This window comes from Orycteropus afer, unplaced genomic scaffold, assembly GCF_000298275.1.
Source record: "Orycteropus afer afer isolate SDZICR_OR568_19922 unplaced genomic scaffold, OryAfe1.0 scaffold00448, whole genome shotgun sequence".
NCBI classification, from domain to species: domain Eukaryota; kingdom Metazoa; phylum Chordata; class Mammalia; order Tubulidentata; family Orycteropodidae; genus Orycteropus; species Orycteropus afer.
Window position 1 is genome coordinate 2277251 of NW_006922035.1, and position 7243 is coordinate 2284493.

General features: G+C 52.9%; 1 protein-coding gene across 1 annotated transcript in view; it reads right to left on the minus strand.

The window, feature by feature from the left end:
- TMEM132D (transmembrane protein 132D) overlaps positions 1-7243 on the minus strand; it is a 554449-nt gene that overhangs the window by 542808 nt on the left and 4398 nt on the right. The window lies entirely within an intron of this gene.

The following is a 7243-nucleotide window of genomic DNA, read 5'->3' on the forward strand; positions in this document are numbered from 1 at the left end:
CTGTCAGTGGTCAGCTCATGTGCCAACCTGGCTGGGCCATGGTTCTCATGGTTTGGTTGCTACGATGTGGTCATCCCTCATGACGAGATCTGATCAAACGTAATCACGTCCATGATGACATCTGCTATGAACAGCCAATCAACTGAAAGGGTCTTTCCTCAAAGCTGTGGCCTGCTTCCGATACAGACAGACACTCTGCAAAAGGTGTCTGCTCTTTCCTGGATCTGGATCCTAAGTCTGGCTCTTCCTCATCTGATCTCTGGTCTTTGGACTGGCACTATTGCCTGCTGATTTGGGGATTCCCTGGCCTCCACAACCTCCACAGCCTGGGACCCAGCAGCCTGCCATCTGACCACAATCTTGGGTTTATCAGCCCCTGCAGCTACGTGAGTCGGGAGAAGCCTGCAGCCTGACACCTGACCCTCACTCGGGATGTGCCAGCCTCTACAAGAGTGTGAGCCATTTCCTTGAGATAAGTCTCTCTCTGTACACACACAAACGTAAGCTTCACTGGCTTTGCTTCTCTAGAGAACCTGGCCTGTGATGCTCTCCCATTCTCCCGGCCATAGTGACTGGTTCATGGAGAGGCCTTGGAACTACTGGGGCCTGTATAAGGCACACCTATGAGAATCCTGATCACACTGTTAAAGGAAGAGCTACTTCTGTTCTCTGAAATGAGTTAGGAAGATGTCATTCTGAACCAGGGCACCATCTTGCTTAACGGAGGGACCAGGCATCCAAGGATAGACCCGACACAGAGAAAGCAGAGTATGATGCTCAGTCCTTGTCCATCAGTTCAGCAACAGGAACAAGCCTCACCTGATGCCAGTGACGTGAACCAATACCCTTCCTTTCTGGCCGGGACAATGAACATTCACATGTCAACATCCATCTGTATGCTCAGTCCTCCTTACAGTTAGATGGAGACCATTCTTCTATGTGCTGGACAAAGACATTTCCAAATCGGGACCTAACAGGCATCCCACATGATACCACCGGCTTGTGTCCCAGAGGCCTGGGGGTTCAGCTGGGGGGCTGAGCGCATTCTGTTAGCCCTGGAGGAAAAGGGGCTGTGCTTTTGAGAGGAACTTGGCAGCGGAAGTCTTACTCTCTTAGACCTGGTAATAAAGGTCTGGGTATCTATCGAAGGAGGTGACTGAAAACAGGAATGACGCACAAAGATGCTCCTTTCCTTATTTCTGTAAAATCATCACTGGTGGCGTTAGCTGACGCCAAGTCTCCTGACTCAGGGCAATCGCAGGTGCAACAGAGTGAGGGCTGCCCGGCCCTGTGCCCCCCCCAGTCCCGGGTCTGCGCAAGTCCACTGGCGCCACTGTGTGCTTTGAGTGCCTTCCAGGACTACAGCGGACACTGCTCTGTGTGATCCATAACATTTTCACACTGATTTTCAGAAGGGCATCACCAAGTCTCTCCTCCTAGTCTGTCTGAGTCTGGAAGCTCCATGGACCCTGTCCACCATGGGGGACCTCCTGGTCTTTGAAATACCACTGGCTTGGCTTCCAGCATCACAGTGACGCACAAGTTACGATGGAACGGCAAGCTGACAGAGTGGAATACTGCTGTTGTGGTTGTTGTTGCTAAGTGCTATCGAGTTGGACCGACTCACAACGACCCCTCCTTGGGTTTCCGAGGCGGTATCACTATGGAAGTCGAGTGGAATACTAGGTATCATGGAATGAACAGAAAGAGGAGAAAGTTTTAAAGTGGAATGCAATGACAGAGAAAATTAGATATCCTTTCCAATTATATTCCCAATACATTCTTTTAAAATGATGAAATGCTTATATAAACGTAGCTGAGAAACATTGAAAACAGAATTACATTAGTATATATAGTGTGGATAAAACGTTTTTTAAAATTCATAGAAAAACACCTAGAATGAAATCTATTAAAACCCCAAGCAGTCACCTTTGGGTAGTGAGGGGATTTATTTCTACTTCATTCTCATTTCAAAAATAATTGGAAGGAGTTTACCAAAAAATAACCGCAATGGGGCACGGACGTAGGCGAGGGCGTAGAGAAGCAGAGACGGCACCAGGCAGGCCCGGAGACAAACCCGAGCACGAAGCCGACTCCGGAGACGCCATGCGCGAGTCTTTAATAGAAGATGGGGCTCAAGGCTCTGAGGAATTAAAGCAAGGGCAAACACGTGACCATTTAGAAAATGGAGCGAGCTCACCGCGTAGGGAGAGCCCACCACGTGGGGCACTAGCGGAGCGAGCCCACCGCGTGGGACATTAACTGCTGTCAGGATAACGCAGCTCCCCCACCCCTTGGTCCTAAAACCTTGGAGAACTGTCTCTAGCACTTCTTAAAAAGGGAAAGTCTGTGTTTTAACAGAAAGTACAGTTAAAACATATCTGGAGCTGTTTCTTGCCTACTCCTCGATACTGGCTCATAAGCCAATGTTGTTGTTGGGCACAGTCAAGTCACAGCGACCCTATGGGACAGAGTAGCGCTTCCAAGGCTGTAATGTTATGGGATGGCCGTATCTCTCCCCTGCAGTGCCTGGTGGGTTTGAACCACCGACCTTTGGGTTAGCAGCCAGGTGCTTGAGGACTGCGGCCCGCGCTCCGTGATAACCCAGTGCCACCGTGTAATTTGCACGTGGAGACGCGCTGCGAGCCGCGCGTGCACAGGGCTGTGACGCTCCGGGCTGACGTCATGGGGGGCGGGGCTCAGGGACGCCCCGCCTTTCGCTCCTGTCCCTCTGCCGGCCCCCGCCTCCTCTTCCCCTTCCTTCTGTCGCCCACCCTGGGCTCCTTCAGGAAGGTGCACCTCGGGAGATAACTGCATTAAAAGAAGCCACACAGCCGGTGGGTTTCCTACCTTCGTGGTGGATTAAGCTCACCGAGCAAATCGCTTCCATTCAACAATTCACACACGTTTTTTGTTTCTCAGCATAAGGCTCGTCCCACTTCCTCCCTGGGTCCCCCTTGCCATCGCTCCTTCTCTCCTGCCCCGTGTCCCCTTCTGGGCTGTGTTTCCGGGCAAATGCTGCACTTTTGGGCTCACGTGGTTGACTGTGCCGAGGGGTGCAAGCCGCCCCAGAATCCGTGTCCCCTCGTAGGTATGGTGGAGGTGCATTTTAAAGACATTCGCTATGAAAGCCGAGACTTTCCCTTTGTAAGAAATACTAGAGCCAATTTTCGGAGGCCTTCTTCGCACCAAGGAGCCAGGGGAGTGGCATGTATCCTGAGAACAGCCTGTATTCTGTGCATTTTTATAAAGAAAACCCTGCAAGTTTATAAACGGTTGTACACTCATCTTATTTTATAAATGGTCATACGTTTGCCTTCGCCTTACCTTCTCAGACTCTCAGAGCCAAACACAACTTGTTCACTGGATAGGCCTGTCTGTCCTTGGGCTGAAAGTCGGTGCCCCAGGGAGGGGTCCAGTTCTAGGCTCGAAGGCTGTGGAACAGCCATGGTCTCGGGGTTCCTCGAGTCTCCATCCGACCAGTGAGGCTGGTCTCTTCCAAAACTGGTGGAAGGGGAGGGGGGCAGGGGAGACTGGAGCTGGCCGGTGGAAGCCCCCCTTTGAAAAATGTATTTTATACGAAACAAAAACGTCACCAAAAAGTTCTGAACCTTTGGTCTTCCTTTTCCAGTGAGCCTTAGCCGATCATCACAGGCCTTCCGAGCCCCCCGCACGGCTCCTTCCGGAAGTCGGCCCAGCTTGTCTGGTGTCAGACTCAGCGGCCCCCACGTCCCCGAGTCCCACCCACCCCACGCCTCCTTTCCCATCCTACATTTGTGTGCATTCCCTGCTTTCCAAAAAATGAACCACACTGTGCTCTAAAATTTGAATTTAAAAAAAAAGTTTTCCGAAAGGATTCTTCAGTGGAAACACGAACGCAGTCCACTCGCACCCCGGCTGTGGGACCAGCTGTGGGACCGTGCTGCGGTTGACTGAACACCCTCTGCTCACACCCAGGCCCTAGGACCCGCCATGATCGACTGAATTGTCAGGGATTTCATTTTACTTGGATCCACAATCAACACCCACGGAAGCGCAGTCAAGAAGTCAGAGGATGTATTGCACTGGGCAAAGCTGCTGCAAAAGACCTCTTTAAAGTATTAACTATCAAAGACGTCGCTTTGAAGAATAAGGAGCACCTGCCCCAAGCCATGGTATTTTCTATCGCCTCATATGCATGTGGAAGCCAGACAACGAATAAGGGAGACCGAAGAAGGGTTGATGCCCTGAATTGTGGTGCTGGCAAAGAATAATGAAAGCACCACGGACTGTCAGAAAACAAACAAGTCTGTCTTGGAAGAAGGACAGCTGGAACGCTCCTTGGAAGCAAGGACGGACAGCATCTCGCACGCTTTGCTCAGGCTGTCAGAAGAGACCATCCCTGGAGAAGGACGTCTTGGTTGGTAAAGCGCAGGGTCAGTGGAAAAGGGAGACCCTCGATGAGACAGCCCGACACGGCGGCTGCAGCGAGGGGCCCCAGCACAGCAAGGACTGTGAGGCTGGCACCGGACCGGGCAGTGTCCTCAGTCTGCTGGACACGGGGTCGCTACGAGTCGGGGCCAACTCAGCGGCACCAATCACCTCCCAGACGAGGAGGCCTGGTGGCACAGTGGTTAAAGTGCTCAGTTGCGAACCTGAGGGTCAGGAGATCAAACCCACCAGGTGCTCTGCAGAAGAAAGATGAGGCCATCTGCTTCTCTAGAGATTGACAGCCTTGGAAGTCCTGTGGGCCGTTTGGTGGGGTGGTGCCTAAGGCACTTGACTGCTAGCCAGAAGGCTGGCAGTTCAAACCCACCAGCCACTCCTCAGAAGGAAGGTTGGGCCATCTACTTCCATAGTGATACCACCTCGGAAACCCAAGGAAGGGATGCTATGAGCCGGTTCTGACTGGACGGCAGTGAGTTGCTTTTTTTTTTTTTACAGGGTCTCTAAGAATCTGAATAGAGTTGGTGGCAATGCGTACTTTTCAGGAGGGTGCCCTCCAGGTGGCACTTCCAGGTCCTGTGGACACAAGGACAGAGTGCCCTGCAGAGCCAAGTCTTGAGCGTTGGTCGGATTTCCGTGGGGTTTTTTTTTGTTTTTTGTTTTTGCCTCTTGTGATGGTCAAATTACTTGGGTCACTTGTATTAAGGCCATTTTCACATGAACCCTATCTTTCTGCACGAGCTGCTCTCACACTCGTCTTTCCTTGTTTCCCTCTCCCCTGGCTGGCAGTTGTGCGCCTCAGTCTGGCTGTTGCACGTCTGCCATTACTAACCTGCGGACTGTGCGGCGCTCGGGACAGTTTTCCAACGGCGCTGCTGCCAGGCGCGTCCTTACCCTTCCTCCTCCACAGCTGCTCTTCTGCCCACCTGTTCACCCAGCAAGCCTCCCACACACGTTCCCCTGGGGGAAGGCTGGGGACGGACTCCTGGGGCAAGAGCCTTCAGGCCGCACTCGGGCTGACACTGGGCCACCTGCCAGCATCGAGTGCTCACGGACCCACCCAGCCAGAGCGCCTCCCGGCTTCCTCTTCCATCATGGTGACAAGACTTCAGGAGCAGAGATAAACCTCGGTCCTCAAGTCCAGGGAGCAAGACGCAGATCTCTACTCCTTTCTGTAACTGATTTAATGTCTATCTAGAGCCTCCGCTTGACCCAGCAAGAGGCCAAGGCCCTGCCAATTTCCCTTGCTGTCAAGTCAGCTCAACTCATGGTGCCCCTGCAAGCCGGACAAGCAGTGTGCCCACAAGGAGGAGTGTGCCCACAAGGAGCAGTGTGCCCACAAGGAGGAGTGTGCCCACAAGGAGGAGTGTGCCCACAAGCAGCAGTGTGCCCACAAGGAGGAGTGTGCCCACAAGAAGGAGTGTGCCCACAAGGAGGAGTGTGCCCACAAGCAGCAGTGTGCCCACAAGGAGGAGTGTGCCCACAAGCAGCAGTGTGCCCACAGGTTTCCAATGGCTGGTATTTCGGAAGCACGTCACCATGGCTCTCTTTCACTGTACCTCTGGGTGGGTTCAAGCCTGCAGCCCTAAGGTTAGCAGCTGACCACGTCAACCGTTTGCACAACCCAAGGACTCCCAGCTCCGTCAGTATCGCTCCCACCAAACAAATGGAAGAACAATTGCAGGGATCATGCCTAAGCTCTGGGGGTTTAACAGTGGCCACAACAACCAGAAGGGCTCGTTTTGACGACAACTTTGACATCTGCCCAGGTGCTGTCTGGTATCCCGTGTGAGTCATACAGCCCAGAGCAGTCCTCTGTGGCCTTGACCTCGAGGCCTCCTGGGGTCGGCTGCGGTCCCTGGAATATGTCTGCCCCACCCCCAGCTGACCAGGAGAGCACTCTGTCACTCCCAGCAGGGAGTTCTGACGGCGACACGCTGCCCAGCTCAGCTACTTCCCACAAACACTTCTGCTTCCTAGCCAGACAGTTTGGGGAAAGCTGTCTTCATTACAGACCTCAAGCACATCTGGGGAGTCCACCCACATTCCCGCGTGTCGTCATCGGGAATGAAGTGGTGCAAAGCGACATCTGATCTACCATCTAACTCCCCCTCTCCCGCCCCCAAAGAGACGGTGACCTAGTCAAGGAAGGGGGGTCAAGAAAACATGTCTGCAACGTATGTTCTTCCAGATCTGGTCGTTGTTTTTGACATTGGCTTTTGAAATAAAGTCAGGAATCGGACTTTGGTGTCTTCTGCTTTCTGCTGTGGCTGCCATATTCTCTGTCTGCCTAAAGGGAGCCTATGGGGTAAGGCGCGCTATGTCCAAAGGAGAGGGATGGGATGAGGGAGACACATCCATCCTGACATCAAACCATCACCTTGCCTCCAAAAACAACTACCCACAGTGCCCCTAGAGGACAGAGTGGAACTGCCCACAGGGCCTCCAAGGCTGTCAATCTGTCAACTTTCTCCTGCAGAGCAGCAGGTGAATTCAAACCACCAACCTTTCAGTTGGTAGCCGAGCACGCTAACCATTGTACCACCAGGGCTCCTCAGTACCAAAGTGACGTTGTGGAATAGCCTCTTGGTCTCTGCCAAATCTTTTGTAGCTTAAGCATCCCCCATCCACACATACAGGTTTCCTGACCCAAAACAAAACATAACCACGGCAATAAAGAAATGCAATCCGACTGATATGCAACAGGGCCAGGGAACGACACGTGACTGACGTCTGCACTGGCTGAGGGAGAGGGCTGGAGACAGAGAGTCCCCTGTGAGTCCCCTGTACAAGATGACCTAACACCACCGAAAGGCAG